A 27,933-nucleotide genomic window follows, 5' to 3' on the forward strand; every position below is an offset into this window, starting at 1 on the left:
TGATAGTATTGTGTATGTAATAAAGCAGTCAGATCAATGTATCAGTAACATTTGAATACTGAAGTTATATTGGTAAAACCCCAAACATCAGAGTATACCTATGTAATGACAACAATCGATGAACTGGCAAAGACCGCTATAGATTTTTTACAACACAGACTTGGGGTCTGTATAATGAACAATACATAGTGTAGACAAGGCATTCTCAAAATTCATATCAATAAAATGTCAAATATGCAATAAAATAGACAGTATAAATTAGATATGCTTTCATGTACAGTAGCAGCCTACATTGAATGGATTTTTTTCAAATGCTATAGATGCAGAGTGATAAGGACCAGAAGCTAACAAATTACGTTACAATATAATGTGTTTGTATTAGGTTGTAGTGCAAGGAGGACCATGTTGGGATGGGGGCCATGTTGTCAACCAGACCACAGCCTTTTCCAACGGATTTTGGCTCCTAGTATTTCAATTATTTGTCCATGCGTCTCTGTAAGACACGCTCCATCAGGTCATTCCTGAATTTTTGAGTGATGGGCGATATATTGGCTAGGCAATCCATTGTTTTAATTGTTTAGGGTAAACAATGCATCTTGGAGTGCCTGAAATTAGGAAAGAAAGATGCAAATGATCAGATAAGTGTAGTGATTAGTGTAGTGGAGATAGTCAGGCCCCCGTATCCCCCACAGAGGAAAAAAGGGTGCCCCTGAGCACAATTGAAAGGGAGCACCAGCCCCCAAGGAAACCCCCCACTTTCCCCAAGCCAACTAAACTATCCTGGAGTGGGAATTACCTGTCCTTATGTTAGACTAGATCTGTCTGGACAGGCCAATGATTGAATTCCCATGCCAATATGACTGGTGCCAAATAGACATGAAGTATTTTGCTTTTGAACACCTACACACAAATCAGAGCACAATAATAATAGGATTCTAAGAAATAATTTCTCATCAGTGAAAAGGAAAGGTTATATGTGTGTTTCATTTGATATACATGCTAATTCAATGAGGAACACACCTGTGTGTTTAAACAGTGCCATCTGATCAAGATCCTTCTGCAGGTGTTTGTCCATGACCAGAGAGTACAGGGCTTTGTAGGTTGATGAATCTTCCTGTAGCCACCTCTACTTCCTCTGCTGATCCTCTGTTAGCTATCCATTGTAACAGTGGCATTCCACTCCGTCCTCTTACCAGCGATGGACCCAACAGATCTGATGGAGCATTGACTTGAACTCCAGAAAATGACATTTGATCACAAACAGGCATGAGTTCAAAAGACAAGCATTGCTGATATCTGCACACTGTTCTGGGGAATTAAGTGGTGAAAAAGTGGGGACTCTCACTCTCATCTCAGTTGTTGGCTTCTGATATACAGGGCAGATTTATGTCCCTAGACCTGTCACAAACACTTCAACGTGGTCTGATACCAACTGAGGGGAGTGAGACATGGGTGGGTTGTTTTTCTACAGTTACACTATTGATTTATGTATTTACCTCCATCTCCTCCACATGAGCTACAACTCCACCACAGATGAATGCATATACTCTTCACCCAAGGCATAAGGTCTTTGTGTTTGGCCAGAGCCACCAATTTCCTCTTCAGTCCTATTTTTCAACAGAGAAAAATGGCATGGCAGAGTAAATTGAGACTAATCAACTAATTCAATACGGTCTAGCTGGAAGACAAAGGTTGTATGTTGAATAAACATAAGACATTGACAGTATTGACTATTAACCTTTATGTGAACAAGCTTGAAGGCTTGCCATTTTTTTTCCGTTACAGCCTTACTCTAAAATTCATTACATTGTTTCCCCCCTAATCAATCTACACACAATATCCCATAATGACAAAGCAAAAACAGGTATTTAGAAATGTAAAAAACGGAAATATCACATTTATATAAGTATTCAGAACTTTTACTCAGCACTTTTTTTAAATCACCTTTGGCAGCAATTACAGCCTCGAGTCTTCTAGGGTATGATGCTACAAGCCTGGCACACCTGTATTTGGGCAGTTTCTCTCATTCTTCTCTGCAGATCCTCTCAAGATATGTCTGGTTGGATGGGGAGCGTCAGCTCCAGAGATGTTGTATCGGGTTCAAGTCTGGGCTCTGGTTGAGCCACTCAAGGACATTCAGAGACTTGTCTTGAAGCAACTCCTTTGTTGTCTTGGCTGTGTGCTTAGGGTTGTTGTCCTGTTGGAAGGTGAATCTTTGCACCAGTCTGAGGTCCTGAGCACTCTGGAACAGGTTTTCATCCAGGATCTCTCTGTACTTGGCTCCATTCATCTTTCCCTTGACCTTGAGTAGTCTCCCAGTCCCTGCCACTGAAAAACAAGCATGCTGCCACCACCATGCTTCACCGTAGGGATGTTGCCAGGTTTCATCCAGACATGACGCTTGGCATTCAGGCCAAAGAGTTCAATCTTGGTTTCATCAGACCAGAGAAAATATTGTTTCTTATGGTAGGAGAGTCCTTTAGGTGCATTTTGGCAAACTCCAAGCGGGCTCTCATGTGCCTTTTACCGAGGAGTGGCTTCCGTCTGGTCACTCTACCATTAACCTGTTGCTTCTACTCGGGACGCTTGCGTCCCAACTAGAGCTCTGGAAATGCAAATGCGCTACGCTAAATGCTAATAGTATTAGTTAAAACTCAAAAGTTCATTAAAATACACATGCAGGGTATCGAATTAAAGCTACACTCGTTGTGAATCCAGGCAACAAGTCAGATTTTTAAAATGCTTTTCGGCGAAAGCATGAGAAGCTATTATCTGATAGCATGTAACACCCCAAAAGACCCACAGGGGACGTAAACAAAATAATTAGCATTTCGGCGTTACACAAACCGCACAATAAAATAGAAAACATTCATTACCTTTCACCATCTTCTTTGTTGGCACTCCTAGATGTCCCATAAACACTATTTGGGTCTTTATTTCGATTAAATCGGTCCATATAAAGCCTAGATATCGTTATATGTAGACTGTGTGATAAACGAAAAAAACATAGTTTCAAAACGTAACGTCATTTTTTAAAATTCAAAAAGTTGACGATAAACTTTCACAAAACACTTCGAAATACGTTTGTAATGCAACTTTAGGTATTAGTAATCGTTAATAAGCAATAAAATTAATCAGGAGGCAATGTAAAGATCATTAGCTGTCCGTCTGGAAAAATGTCCGGCTAGAAACTCAACGAAAATATCCGGTCCTAGACCAAAGGAGATACGGTGCCCTGCATGTGTTTGACCAAGAAAAAACTCGAAGGGAAATGACAAGACTCTAGACACCGTGTGGAAGCTGTAGGTACTGCAACCTCAGTCAATTAATTGTGGTTCACCTTTATCAATGGGTTCAAGTAGCGCATGGATATATTTTCCCATTTTCAGTGATCAGTTTTTCCTGTGCTTTTCGATGTAAATGCCGTTCTGGTAAAGCCACAGCAGTGATTTAACCAGTTTTATAAACGTCTGAGTGTTTTCTATCCACACAGACTAAGCAAATGCATATACTATATTCCTGGCATGAGTAGCAGGGCGCTGAAATGTTGCGCGATTTTTAACAGAATGTTCAAAAAAGTAGAGGGTCGACTTAAGAGGTTAAGGCCTGATTTATGGAGTGCTGCAGAGATGGTTGTTCTTCTGGAAGGTTCTCCCATCTCCACAGAGGAACTCTGGAGCTCTGTCAGAATGACCATTGGGTTCTTGGTCACCTCCCACACCAAGGATCTTCTCCCATGATTGCTCAGTTTGGTCAGGCAGCCAGCTCCAGGAAGTGTCTTGGTGGTTCCAAACTGGTTCCATTTAAGAATGATGATGCCACTGTGTTCTTGGGGACCATCAATGCTGCAGAAATGTTTTAGTACCCTTTCCCAGATCTGTGCCTCGGCACAATCTGGTCTTGGAACTCTACGGAAAATTGTTTCGACCTCATGGCTTGATGTTTGCTCTGACATGCACTGTCAACTGTGGGACCTTATATAGACAGATTTGTGCCATTAGATAAAATAACAATTTATGAACCAAGATGTGTTGTATGACAGGATTGGATGCTGCAAGCAATTTCAATTGCGTTTGAGTTGCTTCTTTTATCAGAAATTTGCATGAGATGGTGTGACTTGCAATTTGAATCTGCAACAGAAACTGCATCCAAATAGTTGTGACACACACTGTATGACATGGACAGCCTATCCACAAGAAAATTGACAGTCCTACCACATTTTATCATGAGAACAGCTGCTATTCAATCAATCAATCAGATAATGTTCGATCGACTTCACACTTATTCCCAGTATTTGTTCTCACGTGTATAGAATGCCCACTGCTTTTGGACAACACTGTGTACTGGTTGGACTTGTGCATTGATCTGGTGGGTGGCGACAGAAAATAACCATACCACAATATAGTAGGCTTCACCTCCAAAACCTTTCCTGTCCACAAAGGCATATTTATAATCTCTAGGAACTGTACTTACCAGACATAATGTGAAATGTGTCCCTCGCTATCAAATAAACATCTGAATCCAACTTTTGTCCAAACCGCACCATATTCCCGCTGTGTATATAGAGATAGATTTCGTGGTAGGAACTCTCGCTTGAAGTGCGTGGTCGGCAACCCGCTGTCTAACTCGGTCTAACTACGTGAGCTAGCTAGCTAGCTACTTTCTAACGTAAGCTAACTAATAGCTTGAAAATACTTCCAGCAGTGACAAATCTTCAGTCAAAGTTGCAAGGTAAAAATATTGCTTTGGATGAGCAATGGCAGTCTGTTGATGTACTCTTCCCACACTTTGCTTACTTGATATCTAGCGAACTCGGTCAAAACTGTCTCAGCTGGCCAACTATGTTAACACTCCAGCACAGCCTAACCTTGTGTCCACTGTCTCAGCAAATGAATAAAGTGTGTAGTTCCGATTAAAAAATGTAAAAATAAATTATTTCAAAATAACCATAATCAAAACATTAGGATTTTAGATATACTTGTAAATAATACTTAGTGTACAAAGTGCTAGCCACAAAGCTTTGGAGTAGTTAACGATACAGTGGGGCAAAAAAGTATTTAGTCAGCCACCAATTGTGCAAGTTCTCCCACTTAAAAAGATGAGAGGCCTGTAATTTTTATCATAGGTACACTTCAACTATGACAGACAAAATTATTTAAAAAATCTAGAAAATCACATTGTAGGATTTTTAATGAATTTATTTGCAAATTATGGTGGAAAATAAGTATTTGGTCACCTACAAACAAGCAAGATTTCTGGCTCTCACAGACCTGTAACTTCTTCTTTAAGAGGATCATCTGTCCTCCACTCGTTACCTGTATTAATGGCACCTGTTTGACCTTGTTATCAGTATAAAAGACACCTGTCCACAACCTCAAACAGTCACACTCCAAACTCCACTCTGGCCAAGACCAAAGAGCTGTCAAAGGACACCAGAAACAAAATTGTAGACCTGCACCAGGCTGGGAAGAATGAATCTGCAATAGGTAAGCAGCTTGGTTTGAAATCAACTGTGGGAGCAATTATTAGGAAATGGAAGACATACAAGACCACTGATAATCTCCCTCGATCTGGGGCTCCACGCAAGACCTCACCCTGTGGGGTCAAAATGATCACAAGAACGGTGAGCAAAAATCCCAGAACCACACGGGGGGACCTAGTGAATGACCTGCAGAGAGCTGGGACCAAAGTAACAAAGCCTACCATCAGTAACACACTACGCCACCAGGGACTCAAATCCTGCAGTGCCAGACGTGTCCCCCTGCTTAAGCCAGTACATGTCCAGGCCCGTTTGAAGTTGACTAGAGAGCATTTGGATGATCCAGAAGAAGATTGGGAGAATGTCATATGGTCAGAGGAAACCAAAATATAACTTTTTGGTAAAAACTCAACTCGTCGTGTTTGGAGGACAAAGAATGCTGAGTTGCATCCAAAGAACACCATACCTACTGTGAAGCATGGGGGTGGAAACATCATGCTTTGGGGCTGTTTTTCTGCAAAGGGACCAGGACAACTGATCCGTGTAAAGGAAAGAATGAATGGGGCCATGTATCGTGAGATTTTGAGTGAAAACCTCCTTCCATCAGCAAGGGCATTGAAGATGAAACGTGGCTGGGTCTTTCAGCATGACAATGATCCCAAACACACCGCCCGGGCAACGAAGGAGTGGCTTCGTAAGAAGCATTTCAAGGTCCTGGAGTGGCCTAGCCAGTCTCCAGATCTCAACCCCATAGAAAATCTTTGGAGGGAGTTGAAAGTCCGTGTTGCCCAGCAACAGCCCCAAAACATCACTGCTCTAGAGGAGATCTGCATGGAGGAATGGGTCAAAATACCACCAACAGTGTGTGAAAACCTTGTGAAGACTTACAGAAAACATTTGACCTCTGTCATTGCCAACAAAGGGTATATAACAAAGTATTGAGATCAACTTTTGTTATTGACCAAATACTTATTTTCCACCATAATTTGCAAATACATTCATTAAAAATCCTACAATGTGATTTTCTGGATTTTTTTTCTAATTTTGTCTGTCATAGTTGAAGTGTACCTATGATGAAAATTACAGGCCTCTCTCATCTTTTTAAATGGGAGAACCTGCACAATTGGTGGCTGACTAAATACTTTTTTGCCCCACTGTATGTTACATTCAACTTCCTTCAAACTGCATGCAAAGACATACGAATGGTGTCAATGACTTTGTCTGACTCTGGGTAAGTAGGAAATTACCCCAAAATCATCAAATCATTGCATTGGTTGGGAATTGTGTGGAAGTGCACGTTCAGGCAGTGTGTCCCCCGCAGATGGTAATCTCAGAGGCGCGTAGCTATGTCACCACGGGACGCCGAACTATCGGGTCTCAGCAACTGTAGACTATGATTGAAATAGAAGACCTATAGAAGACCTATAGGTGGTTCTCACACCCAGCCGCGATCTTCCCAACGATACCTCTCTACCAGACAAACTCACTGCATTTTATACACGCTTCGACAATAACGACATTGTGCCGGGTGTGAGGGGCCGCCACCAACCCAGAGGAATGGATGTTCTCGCTCTCCAAGGCCACATGGCCTGACGGTATTCCAAGGCACGGTCATTTTCAACCTCTCCTTGTGCCAGTCTGTAATCCCCATGTTGTAAGACCTTTCCTGTTCCCAAGATAACTAAGGCTTCATTCCACAAAGACTGTAGCAAAGACGGTACTGCCCTGTAGCAATCACATCTGTAATCTTGAAGTGCTTTGAAAGGCTGGTTATGGCACATATCAACTACATCATCCCAGACACCCTAGACCCACTCTAATTTGCATATCGTCCCAACAGGTCCATAGACAACGCAATCTCAAATGCACTCTACACTGCCCTCACCCACCTAGATAAGAGGAATACCTATGTGAGAATGCTGTTCATTGACTACAACTCAGCGTTCAACACCATTGTCCCCTCCAAGCTTGTCACCAAGCTTAGGACCCTGGGACTGAACACCTCCCTCTGCAACTAGATCCTGGACTTCCTCACGGGGCAACAGCTCCTCCGCCATGGTGACCATCAACATGGGGGCCCCACAAGTGTGTGTGCTTAGTCCCCTCTTTTCTCCCTGTTTACCCACAACTGTGTGGCCATACAGGACTCCAACACCATCATCAAGTTTGCTGACGACACGATGTGGTAGGCCTGATCAACGGCAACGATGAGACAGCCTGCATGGAGGGTGGTCAGTGACCTGACAGTGTGGTACTGGAACAACAGCCTCTCCCTCAATGTCAGTAAGACCAAGGAACAGATAGTGGACTACAGGAAATGTGGGGGCTGCAGTGAAGTGAGTCGAGAGCTTCATGTTCCTCAGTGTTCAAATAAGGTCCACAAAAGAGGATTGGCACGGGAGTGAAAATTCATTTATGCCCCATCTTGTTCTGTCTTACCTATTTTAGTTAAATGCACTGACTGTAGGACTCTGGATAAGAGCGTATTCTAAATTACCTAAATGTAGATTGATTAAGGCTGTAGAATGAGGATAGAGACCCCAGCAGGATGGTATGCTCAGCACAGGCATAAATCTGTACCCTACAGCTGAGCACTGTGCACATATGAACATTTACAACATGAACATTAAAAAATATCTGAACGGCAGTAATGCATAAGTCAATCAATTTTTATTTCACTCTTCACCTCAGATTGCATGGTTTAGTTAAATACACAAACAATCGGGCTTGTGGGTAAAGTTGTTAGGAGTAGAGCACCTATGCCGCTTGTCCCGCTCTCCGGTAGGTAGCCTATTTGATTCAATCACAGCATTTGTTTTTTTTACAAGTGTACTCTGTTCCTTCCTTGTCAAAGAGAACTCCATCACTCCATCAAATTTAGCTACAACATTGCTCTTTCCTTGGCTCTAATGTTAATGTTTGTGATGCATCCTTGGCTGTCAACCTCTAGTCCACACACGCGCACCCTGCCGTGAAGAAGCCGCGACAGAGGCTGAAAAGGTTTGGCATGGGCCCTCAAATCCTCAAAAAGTTCTACAGCTGTCCCAATGAGAGAATTTTGACCGGCAGCATCAATGCTTGGTATGGCAATAGCAACGCCCTCGATTGCATTGTCGACTACAGAAAGAGGATTGAACACGCCCCCATTCTCATCGGGGCTGTAGTGGAGCAAGTTGAGAGCTTCAAATTCCTTGGTGTCCACATCACCAACAAACTATCATGGTCCAAACACACCAAGAAAGTGTTGAAGAGGGCTCGACAACGCCCATTCCCCCTCAGGAGACTGAAAAGATTTAGCATGGGTCCTCAGATACTCAAAAAGTTCTACAGCTGCACCATCGAGAGCATCCTGACTGGGTGCATCACTGCCTGGTATGACAACTGCTCGGCCTCTGAGCGCAAGGCGCTACAGAAGGTAGTGCGTAAGTGTCACGCCCTGGCCTTAGTTATCTTTGTTTTCTTTATTATTTTGGTTAGGCCAGGGTGTGACATGGGTGATTTGTGTTTCGTCTTGTCTAGGGGTTTATTAGATTAATGGGGTTGTGTTCAGTTTAGTTGTCTAGGTAAGTCTATGGTTGCCTAGAGTGGTTCTCAATCAGAGGCAGGTGTTATTCGTTGTCTCTGATTGGGAACCATATTTAGGCAGCCATATTCTTTGGGTATTTTGTGGGTGATTGTTTCCTGTGTCAGTGTTTGTGCCACACGGGACTGTTTCGGGTTTTCACGTTTCTTGTTTTGTAGTTGTGTTCATGTTGAGATTTTCTTATTAAAAGAACCATGGACACTTACCACGTCGCATATTGGTCCTCCGATCCTTCTCGCCACTCCTCTTCAGATGAAGTGACAGTAAGTCTCAGTACATCACTGGGGCTGAGCTCTCTGCCACCCAGGACCTCTATATCAGGCGGTGTGAAAGGAAGGCCCGGAAAGCCATTAAATAGTCCAGATACCCAAGCCATAGACTGGTCCCTCTGCTTCCGCACGGCAAGCAGTACCGGTTCATCAAGTCTGACACCAACACGGTCCTGAACAGCTTCTATCCCCAAGACATAAGACTGCTAAATAGCTAACAAAATGGCTACACAGACTGAGTTGACCCTTGTATTTTATTTTTGCACTGTCTCTATGCACACTCACAGGGCCCTACACACACAACATTTTTTTTTACATTTACTTAGAGCAAACGTAGCTAGCTAATACAGACTGATACTAGTACTGGTGTAAGCTTAGATCGGCATGTTGTTTATGCCATGGTATATACTAAATAAGAGAGGAATAGGCGAAGCATGAATATTTTAACTACATCAAAGCTACATTAGGTAAGATAAAACCTTTAATATAACATCTAATTAGGGTCCACTTGGAAACACTGAACAACAGCCTGCCATAATAATCCCCCCTTGTCTTTTTCATTTGTTTACATGTCAAACAAAAAACACTATATTCCAACTTTTGGTTGAAGTTCAATTGAACTGTATAAATGATTGACAATAATAAACAATCAGAATTGTTAAAAACACTTAGAATATACAGTGCCTTCAGAAAGTATTCACACCCTTGAGTTTTTCCAGATTTTTTCCCCCCACTGAATCTCCTTTTGGATACTTGGTAACAATTAGGATGGGAAAATGTTAGCTAAGTTGAAGTGAGTGCTCAGGATCATCTTTATCCTAGTTTGTTCATACAAATCTCACTAGAGCTAAACACAGACAAAATCCTAGAGGAAAACATAGTTCAGTTTGCTTTCCAACACTGTATTCAAAGTGCCCACTATATTCACCTTTCAACATGACAATAACCTAAAACACAAGGCCAAATATACACTGGAGTTGCTTATCAAGACGACATTGATTGTTCCCGAGTGGCCGAGTTACAGTTTTGACTTGAAAATCTAGGGAAAAACTTGAAAATGGCTGTCTAGCAATGATGAACAACCAACTTGACAGCGCTTGAAGATTTTTTAAAACAATAATGTGCAATTATTGTACAATCCAGGTGTGCAAAGCTCTTAGAGACTTAACCAGAAAACCTCACTGCCAATGGTGATTCTAACATGTATTGACTCAGTGGTGTGAAACTTGTGTAAATTAGATATATTTCTGTATTTCATTTTCAAATCTCTAAAAACGTGTTTTCACTTTGTCATTTATGGGATATTGTGTGTAGATGGCTGATAAAAAATTCAGGCTGTAACACAACAAAATGTGGAATAAGTCTAGGGTTATGGATACTTTCTGAAGGCACTGTATATGTTACTACCCTAGTGCCATGCACTGCTCATAAAGCATATTTAGAACTATGTCGCCCAGCCCTAGGGCTTTACAATGATTGTGACATTTTGAAACATTTGGGGATTAAGAGGTTTAAAATCTTCCTAGAAGTGACACATGTTTGGAGGGACATGTCAAAATGCTGAATTTTAGCACTTTAGCAAGCCTTTATTCATATACAAAAAGCGTATTTCTTGAATTCTCCATGTGGTATATATTAAATGGCAATTCATGTATTATGACAGGCTTTAAAATACAATAATTGGTCCACAATTTTCTACTTAAAATATCTAAAAGGCACTATTATTGTGGAACAACCCAGAAGGTAACACTGGACCAAAGTCTCTATGGTTATTGCTGTACTGTAGGGCCTTTTCTACTATGTGGGCCACTCCTATCTTCTGTTTCTAAGGCTGTCCCAGACAATAATTATGCTACCGAAAGCTGTCTGTTCTTTTGAGCCATCAATTGGTAAAAATTTTAAAACATGTATTTTTCGATATATAGACACACCCTATGTATTTGAATAAAATCAACTATATGCACTGAGTTTGTTGGATGCTTTAAGCACACTGTTTGATCAAATAAGACATACAAATGACTCAAGAGGGAGACAGATCAAGACAATGAAAAGTATTAATATTTAAGGCTCCATTCTCTTCTCTGTGCTGGAGTTCTTTTGCAAATGGTTGCTTACTGGAACACCCAAAATCATCCATTTGCTATAATAGGCTTTGAAGCAATAGCCTACCCGCGTGTGGTCAACTATTTCAACACCATTCGTGCTGCTCTGAGACAAGCATGGGGACTGGTCTTGATAAATCAATGAGATGTTTTATTATCACTGAATCTCCATATTGGTTAGCCTACAATTAGGGTGTGGAAATGTTAGGATTATTTTGCTCTTCACTCGCAGTCACTTAGTAGCCTACTCCCGACCGGTCATGTTGAACAGTGCCATATTTTCCTGACGGAAACCCTGAGGGTTTTGTTTTTTGTTTTTCTTGGAATAGAAACACCATAATATTCATCAAATTAATCCCATATACTGTGTGTGCTCTTCTGGACTTAATGAAAACATTTATAGGGCTTTCTATTCTTCTAAGCTGTTTGCACATATTCCAATCCAGTGCTGAGCTGGTGTCCGGCCGATGCGCTTACCATGGTCCTGAATACACCTGTTGTGCCTGTACTGTAGATCACTCATTTGAGTGGTAGATCTGATGATTATTTCATGAGCTCACAACATGACAGACTGGATACTTCATCCATTTGTGACAGTACAATTTTATCACTGCACTTGTCTGCTGCTGAATAATCTCTCTCGCTCTCTTTCTCTTTGAAAATGTAGGTGATAGACATGTTGTGTATTTCATTGTTTGTTTACTGTCTGACTTGGACTGTCAGCCTGTTTTGTCAGCGGTGTTGTTGTAAGCGGTTGTCTAGTTGCACACTTCCGCTGCCTACTTAATAATAATGGAGAAATTGGTTGTTTTTTGGTCATATTTCTCTTGTGTTGTGTTAAATGATGCAATATTATTGCCCAAATTTTCACAGAAATAAATCTTAATGCCCACTGATGCATAACAATGTAGTTTAGTGGAAGTATATGACGTATCAAATTATGCAATACAATAGAGAAATCATGCACAAAGTAGCCTACACAAAAACAAATCACGTGAAATATTTAAACAATAAGGCCCGAGCGGGTGTGGTATATGGCCAATATACCACGGCTAAGGGTTGTTCTTAGGCATGACGCAACGCGGACGCAGCCCTTGGCCGTGGTATATTGGCCATATATCACAAATCCCTGAGGTGCCTTATTGCTATTATAAACTGTTTACCAATGTAGTTATGTTTTGTCATACCCATTGTATACGGTCTGATATACCCCGTCTTTCAGCCAATCAGGATGCAGGTCTCGAACCACCCAGTTTATAATTGGCAATATAGCATATGCCTATATTATTCTGTACCAGGGGCAGGTAATGCGGCTTGGCAGGCGCTGGCTGAGCCCGTGAATATCATATCAAAGATTTCAGCAATGGACAGTTCCGTACTCCGCTCTATACTCTGACTCCTGATATTCGCAGTAACAACAAGAATTGTGAATTTATTCCCATGTCATCTCATGAGTTCTACAGTTTAGCCTCTTTATTTTGCTTCTCGATAGAAGAGCTTTAGGGACAGGCTATGAGGTTTATGCCAGGGCGCTGACTTGATTGGTGGCGATCACTAGCCTCGGCCTACAGAAATCAGACTACAGCCTAGAAACGTTAGGGTAGAAATATGTGGAAACCATGGAGTATGGAACTGAATGTAGCATAGGCCTTTTTTGTAACCCATAAACCTCCTGTAGCAAAACGCACAATACAAAGATCAGCAGCAACTGGCATCCAACTGGCATTCAGCTGCTGGCAAAGTGTAGGAACCCCTTGAGTACCCCGTTCTCATGAAACACACCACCACGGAAATCTGTTCAATTTCTTACGTCTGTGTTTATCTGATCCCTTAGCTTAACATATCAGCCATAAGTGCTAGGTCTACTATTTAATTCTGGATATAATGGTGGATGTATTTCTCATTGCCATGATTTTAGGTCATTCAGAGTAGCCTACATCTGTTTCTCATAGAATTTTTCACACAAGTCGCCTTTCATTTTGCCAGGCAGGCAGGTTGGAAAATGATTGGCAAAATTACAGTATACCCACTTCTCCATGCACCATGACTACACCACTGATGTTTGGGTATTTTTGCTGGAAAATGTTGGCAGTCACTTTTACTCAGCCCCAGCCACACGGCTATGTCTGCCTACGCCTCTGACTCAAAAAAGGGCAAACAATTCACATAATGAAATATAAGAAACTGGCATTTAGCTCAACAGACCACTGCTGAGGGTCTGCTACACATACGCACACAAACAAAGTGTGAGGAAGGAGATTAAGAGAATCGAGAGACTAATAGTCTGTGTTTGAGCATGTGTGTGCGTGCATGCATGTGTGTGTGTTGGTGGGTTGAAGGGTCAAGTCCAGCTCTCAAATTAATTGGATATTCGTGTCTGGCAGAGAAAGCAAACTGCCCACCATCCACTGTAGTCAGCAACATCCTACTTATGCTCTCACACAACTAATGTGCGTAAAGAACACTCACTTAACTTGCACACACCCACTCAGTCACTCAAACAAGATAACTCATACAGAGGTACACACTACATGACTAACAAGTTCCCCCACACACACACTGTCTTTTTTCCCAAACCCCTTTCTTTCTCACATATAGAATGAAGTACACACTTTCCTAAAACAATGCATAAACACATGCCATACAAAAAAAACTACCACCTTGCACTGTTTTCAGTCTTTCCACAAGGCATGTCTCTTGTGTGTCATGCGCCTGAAAAGCATTAAGATAGGAGAGTGTGAGTATTGGTTTAAGCTCTAATACACCAAGGAGAGGAAAAGGAGGGCAAATAGGGTGCACGTGACATTTGCAGGTTATCCAGTAATTTCATAGAGGTAGATGGACACAAGGAAGAGTGGAGCCCCCTTCCTATAGAAACATTTGTCACACAGTTGTGAACTGATTTTCTCGTTGTTGTCATGGTCTCTATAACAACAAGGTAAAGAAGTCATAGGGAAGTAACATTCTGGGTGTTATCTGGTCAGATTACCAAACGGGATACTCAACAAGGGGCTATGCGTTCCATGGAAAAAAATTAATGGCGTCAAAGGTGTGTTGCACGATGCGCTAGAGCAGTACTGTACTCCTTCAAACATTCAACCTCCAGCTGTGTACCTCCTCTAGCACCAGGGTCAGCGCACTCTCAAATGTTGTTTTTTTTGCCATCATTGTAAGCCTGCCACACACACACACACTATACACTCATTTTTTTTATTTTTTTTATTTTTTTATTTCACCTTTATTTAACCAGGTAGGCTAGTTGAGAACAAGTTCTCATTTGCAACTGCGACCTGGCCAAGATAAAGCATAGCAGTGTGAACAGACAACACAGAGTTACACATGGAGTAAACAATTAACAAGTCAATAACACAGTAGAAAAAAAGGGTCAGTCTATATACAATGTGTGCAAAAGGCATGAGGAGGTAGGCGAATAATTACAATTTTGCAGATTAACACTGGAGTGATAAATGATCAGATGGTCATGTACAGGTAGAGATATTGGTGTGCAAAAGAGCAGAAAAGTAAATAAATAAAAACAGTATGGGAATGAGGTAGGTGAAAATGGGTGGGCTATTTACCAATAGACTATGTACAGCTGCAGCGATCGGTTAGCTGCTCAGATAGCTGATGTTTGAAGTTGGTGAGGGAGATAAAAGTCTCCAACTTCAGCGATTTTTGCAGTTCGTTCCAGTCACAGGCAGCAGAGTACTGGAATGAAAGGCGGCCAAATGAGGTGTTGGCTTTAGGGATGATCAGTGAGATACACCTGCTGGAGCGCGTGCTACGGATGGGTGTGTTGCCATCGTGACCAGTGAACTGAGATAAGGCGGAGCTTTACCTAGCATGGACTTGTAGATGACCTGAGCCAGTGGGTCTGGCGACGAATATGTAGCGAGGGCCAGCCGACTAGAGCATACAAGTCGCAGTGGTGGGTGGTATAAGGTGCTTTAGTGACAAAACGGATGGCACTGTGATAAACTGCATCCAGTTTGCTGAGTAGAGTGTTGGAAGCCATTTTGTAGATGACATCGCCGAAGTCGAGGATCGGTAGGATAGTCAGTTTTACTAGGGTAAGCTTGGCGGCGTGAGTGAAGGAGGCTTTGTTGCGGAATAGAAAGCCGACTCTTGATTTGATTTTCGATTGGAGATGTTTGATATGAGTCTGGAAGGAGAGTTTGCAGTCTAGCCAGACACCTAGGTACTTATAGATGTCCACATATTCAAGGTCGGAACTATCCAGGGTGGTGATGCTAGTCGGGCATGCGGGTGCAGGCAGCGATCGGTTGAAAAGCATGCATTTGGTTTTACTAGCGTTTAAGAGCAGTTGGAGGCCACGGAAGGAGTGCTGTATGGCATTGAAGCTCGTTTGGAGGTTAGATAGCACAGTGTCCAATGACGGGCCGAAAGTATATAGAATGGTGTCGTCTGCGTAGAGGTGGATCAGGGAATCGCCCGCAGCAAGAGCAACATCATTGATATATACAGAGAAAAGAGTCGGCCCGAGAATTTAACCCTGTGGCACCCCCATAGAGACTGCCAGAGGACCGGACAGCATGCCCTCCGATTTGACACACTGAACTCTGTCTGCAAAGTAATTGGTGAACCAGGCAAGGCAGTCATCCGAAAAACCGAGGCTACTGAGTCTGCCGATAAGAATATGGTGATTGACAGAGTCGAAAGCCTTGGCAAGGTCGATGAAGACGGCTGCACAGTACTGTCTTTTATCTATGGCGGTTATGATATCGTTTAGTACCTTGAGTGTGGCTGAGGTGCACCCGTGACCGGCTCGGAAACCAGATTGCACAGCGGAGAAGGTACGGTGGGATTCGAGATGGTCAGTGACCTGTTTGTTGACTTGGCTTTCGAAGACCTTAGATAGGCAGGGCAGGATGGATATAGGTCTATAACAGTTTGGGTCCAGGGTGTCTCCCCCTTTGAAGAGGGGGATGACTGCGGCAGCTTTCCAATCCTTGGGGATCTTAGACGATATGAAAGAGAGGTCGAACAGGCTGGTAATAGGGATTGCGACAATGGCGGCGGATAGTTTCAGAAATAGAGGGTCCCGATTGTCAAGCCCAGCTGATTTGTACTGGTCCAGGTTTTGCAGCTCTTTCAGAACCTCTGCTATCTGGATTTGGGTAAAGGAGAACCTGGAGAGGCTTGGGTGAGGAGCTGCGGGGGGGGCGGAGCTGTTGGCCGAGGTTGGAGTAGCCAGGCGGAAGGCATGGCCAGCCGTTTATGTTAAATAAATGTGAGTTTTGTCACAACCCGGCTCATGGGAAGTGACAAAGAGCTCTTATAGGACCAGGGCACAAATAATAATATAATAATAATCAAACATTTTGCTCTTTACAAATCAAATATTTTTTGTTCATCAAAAATTGTGAATAACTCCCCACAGACTGTATTCATGCTAGTGAGGGCCGAGAATCCACTCTCACATAGGTACGTGGTTGCAAAGGGCATCAGTGTCTTAACAGAGCGATTTGCCAAGGCAGGATTCTCTGAGCGCAGCCATATCCAGAAATCTGGCAGTGGCTTCTGATTAAATTCAATTTTCACAGAACCGTTTGTAGCATTTTCGATTAGGCTCTCTTGTCCAGATATCAGTAAGTGGACTGGAGGTAGGGCATGAAAGGTATAACTAATCCAATTGTTTGTGTCATCCATTTCGGGAAAGTACCTGCGTATTTGCGCACCCAGCTCACTCAGGTGCTATGCTGTATCACATTTGACATTGTCCGTAAGCATGAGTTCATTTGCACTCAAAAAAATCATACAAATGACGGAAAGACCTGTGAGTTGTCCTGGTTAAATGCAGACAGAAAAGAGCTCCAACTTCTTAATCATAGCCTCGATTTTGTCCAGCACATGGAATATAGTTGCGGAGAGTCCGTTTAATCCTAGATTCAGATCTTTCAGGCGAGAAAAAACATCACCCAGATAACCAGGAGGTCAGGGGCCTTGCTTTAACAAAGTTACCCCTTTTTCACTGTAGTGTTCAAAACGTATTTCAAGCTGTCAGGCATTCCCTTGGCAGCAAGAGCCTCTCGGTGGATGCGGCAGTATACCCAAGTGGCGTCGGGAGCAACTGCTTGCACGTGCATTACCCCTCCACTATGTCTCCCTGTCATTGCTTTGTACCATCAGTACAGATACAAATGCATCTTGACATCCATTTGATGTCACAAAGCTGTCCAGGACTTAAAAAATATATACTCTAATGTTGTCCTGGTTTCCAGTGCTTTGCAGAAGAGGATATCTTCCTTAAATTGACCCCCCATAAACATAACGGACATAAACCAGGAGCTGTGCCAAGCCCACCACGTCCGTTGACTCATCCAGCTGTAACGCATATAATTCACTGTCTTGTTTGTGAAGCAGTAATTGTTTCAAAATCTCCTGCCATGTCACTGATGCGTCGTGAAAATGTTGTTTGATGAAGACATTATCTGTATAGTTTCTTTTGGCCTTATCCCCCAGCATTTCCCCAGCCATATTCGTGGCAGCGGGAATAATTAAGTCCTCCACAATAGTATGGGGCTTGCCTGTCCTAGCCACTTCGTTAGCTCACCATATAAGACGCTTCTAGACCCTTTTTATTAATGGTATCTGTTGCTTTCATACATGTCTTACTACTCGAAAGTAGTCTTTATTCTCGCTCAAAAAACTCCTGGTATGTTTTCAAATTCTCACGTTTAGTTTTTAAATGTCTGTGCAAGAGTGAAGGTTTCCCGTGAGAGAGTAACGTTTAATGTGATTGGATGTTAATTATTTGACTAGGCTACCTGTATTTGACATTGTGTTGTTATTTCGCTGAACACTAGATGGTTAAAAAAAAGTGAAACGAGGCTACTCAGGTGAGAAAAAAAAACGCACCAAAATGTAAATTTGGGGGTACCCCCGACGGCATTGCTCGTAACCCCGCAATTTGGGAATACCGGCGCTAGAGGAACTGACCTTTCACGGAGTTGCATTATTTTCCAGAGAATGCATAAAGCCCAAGTTGGTTATCCCTTTTATACCATGGCTATAATTTAACACATTTGCCGTAGAAATGTGTTCAACAAGTAGCAGCTTGCTAGTTTAACTAACCAAACCATCAGTCCCATCTCGCTATTATGAAAATCTTATTCAACAATACCAATACTGTTTTCAATTCAGTTTTTGCTTTCAAAAGCAGCTCAAACAAAACATGGAAAAATTAACTATAGCATTGAATTCTACCGTGTAAAATATACTGTCCGTTATAGGGAAATAATGCAATCTCTAGAATGCCCTTCAAGCCAATAAGAAATTAGTATTCAACAATGCCTTGGTATGAAGTCACATAAAGATGTATTTTTACAAATTCCTTCTACAACCATTGTTCAATCTGACGAAGATGTTCTAAAAGACGTAATAATAGCACCATGTACCAAATATTGCCTGCCAGGTAGACTGTTGACATGGCATAGTGGATCAGTGATGACTGTGTTTGCGTGCTTGGGTTCATTTTTGCGTGTGTGGTAGTGTTCCCCTTTGTGTTTAAGAGCCCTAGCTGAGAGACGAGAGGTAATTATAGAAACATTGGCCTCACGAGTGAAGCAGTGGTCACTGCATCGCAGTTGCTAGCTGTACCACTAGATATCCTGGTTTGAGTCCAGGCTCTGCTGCAGCGACTGGCAGACCCACGGGGTGGCGCACAATTGGCCCTGCGTCGTCCGGGTTCGGGGAGGGTTTGGCCGGCATGTATGTCCTTGTCCTATCGCGCTCTAATGACTCCTGTAGCGGGCCGGGCGCATGCACGCTGACACGATCGCCAGGTGTACAGTGTATCCTCCCACACATTGGTGTGTCTGGCTTCCGGGTTAAGTGGGCATTGTGTCAAGAAGCAGTGTGGATTGTTTGGGTCGTGTTTCGGAGGACGCGTGGCTCTCGACCATCGCCTCTCCCGAGTCCATACGGGAGTTGCAGCGATGAGACTAACTTAATTGGATACCACAAAATTGGGGAGAAAAAGGGGTAAACGTAAAAATTTAAAATATATAATAAAAAAAATATTTACAGAAACATTATATACGGTAATTCTGCTCTTCCGCCACATATACAATACTCAAGAGACATCACATCACTCACACAAATACACACACAGACTACGCACATTAAGAGAAGGATTCACCATTCCTTCTTCCCAAAAATGCACTCTTTCATTCATTAAGAAATGCTGGTGTCCATGACTGAAGGCAAACAACAGTTGTCTTGGGGGTGTAGTTGGATGTGGATGTTTCTTGAGTGTGCCTTTGCCATTCAATCACAACAAACAAGTCCAGTAGTGAGTACAGCAAGGTAAGCTAAGCTATCTTTGCTATGAAGAGAACAAAGTTTGAAGTTGAGGACTTCTCCCCTCTTGACTGGTTATCCTATCTAGCTGATATTTCTCCATCAAATCAGCTATGGCAAGATAGCAACAGCCAGTGTCTGGAATGTGTTTCATAAGACCTTGTAACTTAGTTTCAACATTTCATCACGTCATGTAAATACATGTTACCGTGGTATCATCTACGAGGTGAATACCGTTTTTGAGTCAGCTCAGCTGTTCTACACCACAATTTTCTATACAGTGGGGCAAAAAAGTATTAAGTCAGCCACCAATTGTGCAAGTTCTCCCACTTAAAAAGATGAGGCCTGTAATTTTCATCATAGGTACACTTCAACTATGAAAGACCAAATGTAGGATTTTTAATGAATTTCTTTGCAAATTATGGTGGAAAATAAGTATTTGGTCACCTACAAACAATCAAGATTTCTGGCTCTCACAGACCTGTAACTTCTTCTTTAAGAGGCTCCTCTGTCCTCCACTCGTTACCTGTATTTTAAGGCGATGGGTTCCTCTACAGGAACTCCACCCCCTCGTTCAGCTGAAAAGGTGGCGCAAGGAATGGAAAAATATTATTTCGAAATATTTAACCTCCACACATTAACACCTCAAATGAAAGATAAACACCTTGTTCATCTACCCAGCGTATCAGATTTTTAAAATGTTTTACGGCGAAAACACAACATATATTTATGTTAGACCACCACCAAACCAAAGAAAAAACGTAGCCATTTTTTCCAGCAAAAGATCAAAATCACAAAAGCAGGATTTAAAAAAAAAATCAATCACTAACCTCTTGAAAATCTTCATCAGATGACAGTCATATGACATGTTACACAGTACATTTATGTTTTATTTGATAATATGCATTTTATATCCATAAATCTCGGTTTACATTGACGCCATGTTCAGAAAATCCTCCAAAATATCCGGAGGAATTATAGAAAGCTACGCCAGATAACAGAAATATTCATCAGAAACTTTGACTACAGATACATGTTCTACATATAATTAAAAATACACTGGTTCTTAATGCAACCGCTCTGTCACATTATTTTTTAACGTTACGGAAAAAGCCTAACATTGCAATAATCTGAGACGGCGCTCAGACATAACAATATTTCTCCGCCATGTTGGAGTCAACAGAAATACAAAATTACAACATAAATATTCCCTTACCTTTGATGATCTTTCATCAGAATGTAGTGCCAGGAGTCCTAGTTCAACAATAAATTGTTTTGTTTCATAATGTTCAATTCTAGTGTCCAAGTAGCAGCATTTGCTACCACTTTCAGCTCACATGCCCAAAAAATGACTTCTGGTCCAGGATAACTTTGCATGAAAACTTCCAAAACTTCCAAAAGACATATTACAGGTCGAAGAAACTGGTCAAACTAAGTGCAGAATCAATCTTCAGGATGTTATAATCATATATATCCAATAGCATTCCAACCGGATCATTCATTTTCATCTGGGGCTGATTGGAACAGCCGAAGCACTCAAAGACAAACGCGCCACAACAAAATGGAATTATTTTGCGACACCAACTACTTTCCTTCACCTTAGGTCAAAGTTCACAGCAAATGCTCCATTACACTTTCTACTGAATGAGGACATCTAGTGGAAGACGTAGGAAGTGGTTCCAGATCCATAACTTGTTGGGAAGGGAGGGGGCGATGACGTCAAAGTTGCCCCAACTTTCAGGATTTCAAAACTTGTTTGGAAGATTGCCTGCCCTGTGAGTTCTGTTATACTCACAGACATAATTCAAACGGTTTTAGAAACTTCAGAATGTCTATCCAATATTAATAATAATATGCATATATTAGCAATTTAGGACAGATTTTGATGCAGTTCACTATGGGCACGCAATTCATCCAAAGTGAAAATACTGCCCCTATCTGTAAGTGGTTTAATGGCACCTGTTTTAACTTGTTATCAGTATAAAATACACCTGTACACAACCTCAAACAGTCACACTCCAAACTCCACTATGGCCAAGACCAAAGAGCTGTCAAAGGACACCAGAAACAAAATTGTAGACCTGCACCAGGCTGGGAAGACTGAATCTGCAATAGGTAAGCAGCTTGGTTTGAAGAAATCAACTGTGGGAGCAATTATTAGGAAACGGAAGACATACAAGACCACTGATAATCTCCCTCGATCTGGGGCTCCACGCAAGATCTCACCCTGTGGGGTCAAAATTATCAAAAGACGGGTGAGCAAAAATCCCAGAACCACACGGGGGGACCTAGTGAATGACCTGCAGAGAGCTGGGACCAAAGTAACAAAGCCTACCATCAGTAACACACTACGCCGCCAGGGACTCAAATCCTGCAGTGCCAGACGTGTCCCCTTGCTTAAGCCAGTACATGTCCAGGCCCGTCTAAAGTTTGCTAGAGAGCATTTGGATGATCCAGAAGAAGATTTGGAGAATGTCATATGGTCAGATGAAACCAAAACAGAACTTTTTAGTAAAAACTCAACTCGTCGTGTTTGGTGGACAAAGAATGCTGAGTTGCATCCAAAGAACACCATACCTACTGTAAAGCATGGGGGTGGAAACATCATGCTTTGGGGCTGTTTTTCTGCAAAGAGACCAGGACGACTAATCCGTGTAAAGAAAAGAATGAATGGGGCCATGTGTCGTGAGATTTTGAGTGAAAACCTCCTTCCATCAGCAAGGGCATTGAAGATGAAATGTGGCTGGGTCTTTCAGCATGACAATGATCCCAAACACACCACCCGGGCAACAAAGGAGTGGCTTCGTAAGAAGCATTTCAAGGTCCTGGAGTGGCCTAGCCAGTCTCCAGATCTCAACCGCATAGAAAATCTTTGGAGGGAGTTGAAAGTCTGTGTTGCCCAGCAACAGCCCCAAAACATCCCTGCTCTAGAGGAGATCTGCATGGAGGAATGGGCCAAAATACCAGCAACAGTGTGTGAAAACCTTGTGAAAACTTACAGAAAACGTTTGACCTCTGTCATTGCCAACAAAGGGTATATAACAAAGTATTGAGATTAAGTATTTGGTCAATAACAAAAGTTTTTTTCCACCATAATTTGCAAATAAATTCATTAAGAATCCTACAATGTGATTTTCTGGAATTTCTTTTCTCATTTTGTCTGTCATAGTTGAAGTGTACCTATGATGAAAATAACAGACCTCTCTCATCTTTTTATGCGGGAGAACTTGCACAATTGGTGGCTGATTAAATACTTTTTTGCCCCACTCTATGTCTAGTTGTTTCATCTCATCTCTCTTTATGTTCGCTGTTAGATCTTTCCCATGAGACAAATCCCAGAACTGCTAATATCCCTACAAAAGGTGTAGGCTACATATGAAAATTGCACAAACGTCGGCCAGCTTGAGTGTAGATACATTTATCAACAACAAAAATCAATGATTGTGTTGTGTTACAAAGACAACACATTTAAAGCTGTAAATATCACATTGGTGTGCTTATGAAGACAGCATGCATACACTTACCTAATAAATAAAAATAAGTTGTGTGTAGAGTACAAGTAGACAAGTACCATCCTTAATTTACTTTTGCCCTAGAAAATACACGTACAACTTAAATGAGAACAGGCAAGCTAGCTACCTAACTTGCAAATCTGGGTTAGATATATCTTTGTCAGAGTTTAAATCAGTTGGCTATCTAGCTAACGTTAGCTAGCCAGTTTGCTTGAAACATTATTCAAAGCTAGCTGGCTACATCCTACGATTAGCTAGCAGGCTAGTATCCAAGTGCCTGCCCTGTATTGACCCTAAATGGAAATGGGCTACAGTTAGCTAGATACCTTGCTAACAAAAGCTAACGTGAGCTTTGCACATCTTCCTCCAGGGCCGATCCTGGCCCTTGTGCCACCCTAGGCAAGACCAAAAATGTTTTTGTAGAATAGTCCCAGTAAGCAGAATGATGTCAAAGACCAGGTATTTTTTCCAGGCGTTGAAGTTAGGTTCACTCTAGGTTCTGAATGAAAGGTAAAAAGATGTTTTCAACATTTGGACAAGACAGGTTCATTTTTGGTTCTGAATGACAGTTGAGGTATTTTCTGGACGTTGAAAATACATATTATCCTGATGTTGAAATTTGGTTAATTTTCAGTTCTGGATGAACGTTGAAAAGACGTAATTTATAGACATCAATGTTTGGGCCAAATCAAGGCTGGTCCAAACCGGACAAAATACTGAACCAAACATAGACATCATGGATCGTTTCAGATTTCGTCCGAACCGGACCAAAAACAAACATCTGTGGATGGAAATTAAGACCGGTCCGGACAAGACCAAAAAAATATGTCCGAAAGACATCAGCGTCAGTCCCTGCTTACTGAGGTATAGCCTACAGTGTCGCCTGAAATATATTTTTAGGAATGCCCATGTAGGTCTACCATTTGCAAAACACCAAAAAAAGATGTCCAAAAGATATCAGCCCATGCTTACTTGGATGTAGCCTACCATGCCGGCCAGCAATGGAATTTTATGAATGCCCATCCATGTGGTAGGCCTACCGCTTGTAAAAATGAATAGATACAAATAAATACAATTTTAAAAAGGCCATTGCATTCGCTTTATTAGTCCTGATTCCTGTGACTAATCAATTTGGCTATTAAAGCTCTGAATATCAGTTACCCAACTTTATCAGGAGGAGTTATCCTGAGCCTATTTGCAATGTGTTCACACAGCGGGAAGTGCAGAAGTATTTTATTTTTTGCTGTGATCAGCTCATAAACATTGTAAGGATACAAACTTGAAATCACTGATCATGACAAATTAGCCCACGGGAATAAACTCCTGGACAGCAGCTGTGATTAGCCTGATTGTCCATTCCATATTGTCCATTTTACTTTAGCCTGTCCTGTTTAATGATATGTTGTTTGATAACGTGTAAGAGCATTTTCTATTTGATTGGGCACCAATTAGGTTAGGCCATTTGATCTGAGAAACCTGATGTAAAAGGATTCTGTCTCATTATATTGTCATACATTTTATCTCCAGCCTGTAGGCTATAAAAAAGGTCACATAGGCTACTCTTTCTACCATATGCTTTTTCTGCAACATGATTTTTTGACGTTGGTGGAGCGCTGCAGCGATACATAGAAATATTTGGTGTCCCTGCCTTTGACAAAGTGGGCCTTGCTTATCACAGGGCGGAAACAGTGCTCACCTAAAAAGCCCATATGCCACTGATGAGAGAAATTGGCATTGTTTATGGGCAGAATTACATTTGAGGTTTTATGTGTTGTTGGAGGTGCGTCTTGATGCATTAAGCTAGCTACAGTATCATCCCCCTTTCATCTATGGTATCATATAGCTAGCCTGGCTCACTAGCATTATCAAATAATGTTGTATAAGCAAAAATAGCTACTAGCTAGCTAATACCAGCTATCTACTTAGCTAACGTACTCACCAACACCAGTGGTTTGACAGTTGACAGGCAGCAGAAGTGATCATGTCGGATGTAATCCATTCCTGGCCATCTGGCAATATTGTTGAAATGCATTGGAAGTTTGTACCGACTTTATGGAAGCCCATTTTCACTCCTATTTGCAGAGGGAAACGTGTGCGTTGCACCCATATGCAGACTGGACAACAAATGCCCACATGGCAGCTGGGGTGGACCACAACGTGTTGTCTCTGAGCAATTGAGCATCATTGGCAAAAGTGGGTAAGTAAGTAATCCATAGCAAACCCTTCAGTAAGTAGTGATGAACTCACTTACAAAGCTCAGTTTTAAACCAGACTGACTTTATGGAAAAAATGATCCTATTTACACTTTGATGTCAATTCTGACACAATGATTAATATTTCTGGCTTATTTCGATGCCACATAGAACCAACTTCTGTGGTTTTAAAACAGCCTAAGGGGCAGTTGACCTTTAAAGGCAAATAATACAGGCAAACATACACACACACACAGCAGTCCGTCAAATCCTATTTAGTGTGTTTGTTTCTTTAATAGACTCAGGTATGGAGATCAGTAGCTAATCTGCATCTATTGCTTCACCACAGAAAGCTGATATACATAAAACACGTCTCAAGAGATACCATTAAAACACACCACATTACTGTCTACCAGCACTGTCCTTATAGGCTTTAGCTCAGCAGGCTAGCACAGTTGTGTGGCATGCAGAGGACACAGGTTCCATTTTTCAATTACTAATTCCTAAAAGCCCATCTAGGGACTGGTGTTAAACATGTGCATAGACCCTGTGTTGCAGTGCATCATGATAGGCCTAGTTGTGTTGTCAATACATCAATGTACTGTATATGCAATATGTCAAAAATCATATTAATCATTCCAAGAGCTTGGCTGGAAGAATGACAGCTCATACTCTACATGTGTGTGTGTCAGGCAGCCAGTGCAAGGCTTGCCTCTTGTATAGTAACAATGTGTTTGGGCACAATGCTATCATTTTAATCTGTCAACTAGCACTAAACAGACAAATGGTGTTTCATGGTACTCTGTCATACATCACAAACAGCATCTAATTACATATCTTAATAACATCTAGTAACAACACTGACCTAATGGAACTAAGGAAGACAGCTCAGGCACACACGCACTTTCACATATTGTCCATTAATTATGGACCAATAATATTATTGTCTGCAGTTCCTCTGCTGTGCTCCGTTTAAATTATTTATATTTGGTTTTACTGACATTCTGCACACACACCAAATTCGGTATTTGTTTTTCATTGAAAATGTCTTGACATTTAGCTCCATCTGCATGACATTCTAAAATCCTGATGGACACACACATTAGCAAAGGCACGTGGCAAAAACCAATCGCACTAGAAACTCGTTGTGCAGCACACTAAATGTAGAATCCAAGATAATTCAGTCCAAAACGATTTAGCAAAACAGTCCTATAAAGGAGAAAGCACATACATGTTGGATCGTGTGATTCGAAAATGCACATTTTCACTAATATGGCTCGTTTAATTGTAGGCTATATCACCAGGACTTCAGGCCAGCACCAACGTCACTAATCCAGATGTGCTTTGGGCATCTCAACATGACAGCCAATGGACTCCTGTAGAAAAGCCAAGTCAGCAAAACTCCGCGCCTCGCACACATTCCATCGCCATGCAATCATACGTGGCTGAGCAGCTTCAGCTCCGAGCATCACGAGTTCGCGCCCAGTGTTGGGCAAGCATTTTTAATAAAAAATAATTGTGAACACTGAGGAAGGCAAATGTCAACCTTCTAATGACCTTTTCAAACATCCTAAATCGAAGTCTATTTCCAGTGATCAGGCTGCAGACGTCGCACATCAACATGCACGCAAATACTAGCAATAAAATATGCAATATGACATATATAAATTCATATATTGTGTGATAAGACATGATTACTATCGGCTGCTCGCTTTTTAAAACGATATAGCCCTACATTATCTAATGTAACACTATTTACAACAGGTCTTGCATGACTTGAGAATTGTGAAGCATCTTAAGTAGCCTAAGCTTCACAAACAATTGTATAGGCAACAGTTTTAAGCTATATTGGCTAACCAACTATTTCACTTTTTCAAGTCATACGGCATCTTTAACCGGTCTAATAAAGCCGGGGCTGCGAAAGCCCATCACTCACCACCAGTCAGCTGGTCATACGATCCATCCAATTCTCTGGAATCAGACAAGCTTTGCTCAAGGTTTTTAGTCTTCATCTTTCCACGCGCTGGAACGGTAAACTATGGATAATAAATCAATCTCTGTTGTGTTTTTCGTTTTGTCTCCTTTAACGATGTGTCATTAACGGTTGATAGGATGTTAAGGAAATGACAATCCCTTTGGTAGTTAATTCGTTATTTCCGTTTTAGTCTCGACTGCGCTGGTGGTGTGCGCTCTCCGCTATCCAAGCTGGCTCCCCGATCTCTCCACCCGCCTGTTGCCTGCTAAACACACACATTTACACACAGTCACTCACACTAGGATTGTCGAGCGATTGAGAACCAGACTGATTCAAGCAAGCGCACTAAAGCCATTCTATCTCGTACCAGTTCGGAATGTTGGTGTATTCTTGAGCTGAGGGAGTGAGTGGCTGGAGCGCGTGGTTACCGTGGTGGCTGAATCATCTCGATGTGAGAATGCGCGGTGCACGTGGTGGTGACCTCACTAACTCAGGTGTG

At 41.9% G+C, this 27,933-nt stretch overlaps 1 long non-coding RNA gene across 1 annotated transcript; it reads right to left on the minus strand.

The window, feature by feature from the left end:
* On the minus strand, positions 1-27,933 carry LOC115112784 (uncharacterized). The gene is made up of 5 exons (XR_003861015.1): positions 27,802-27,933; positions 27,396-27,699; positions 1,497-1,607; positions 1,021-1,234; positions 1-605 (listed from the first exon to the last, which is right to left on the minus strand). It is a non-coding gene; the product is annotated as an uncharacterized LOC115112784 (long non-coding RNA).

Source organism: Oncorhynchus nerka, linkage group LG28 (assembly GCF_034236695.1).
Source record: "Oncorhynchus nerka isolate Pitt River linkage group LG28, Oner_Uvic_2.0, whole genome shotgun sequence".
NCBI lineage: Eukaryota > Metazoa > Chordata > Actinopteri > Salmoniformes > Salmonidae > Oncorhynchus > Oncorhynchus nerka.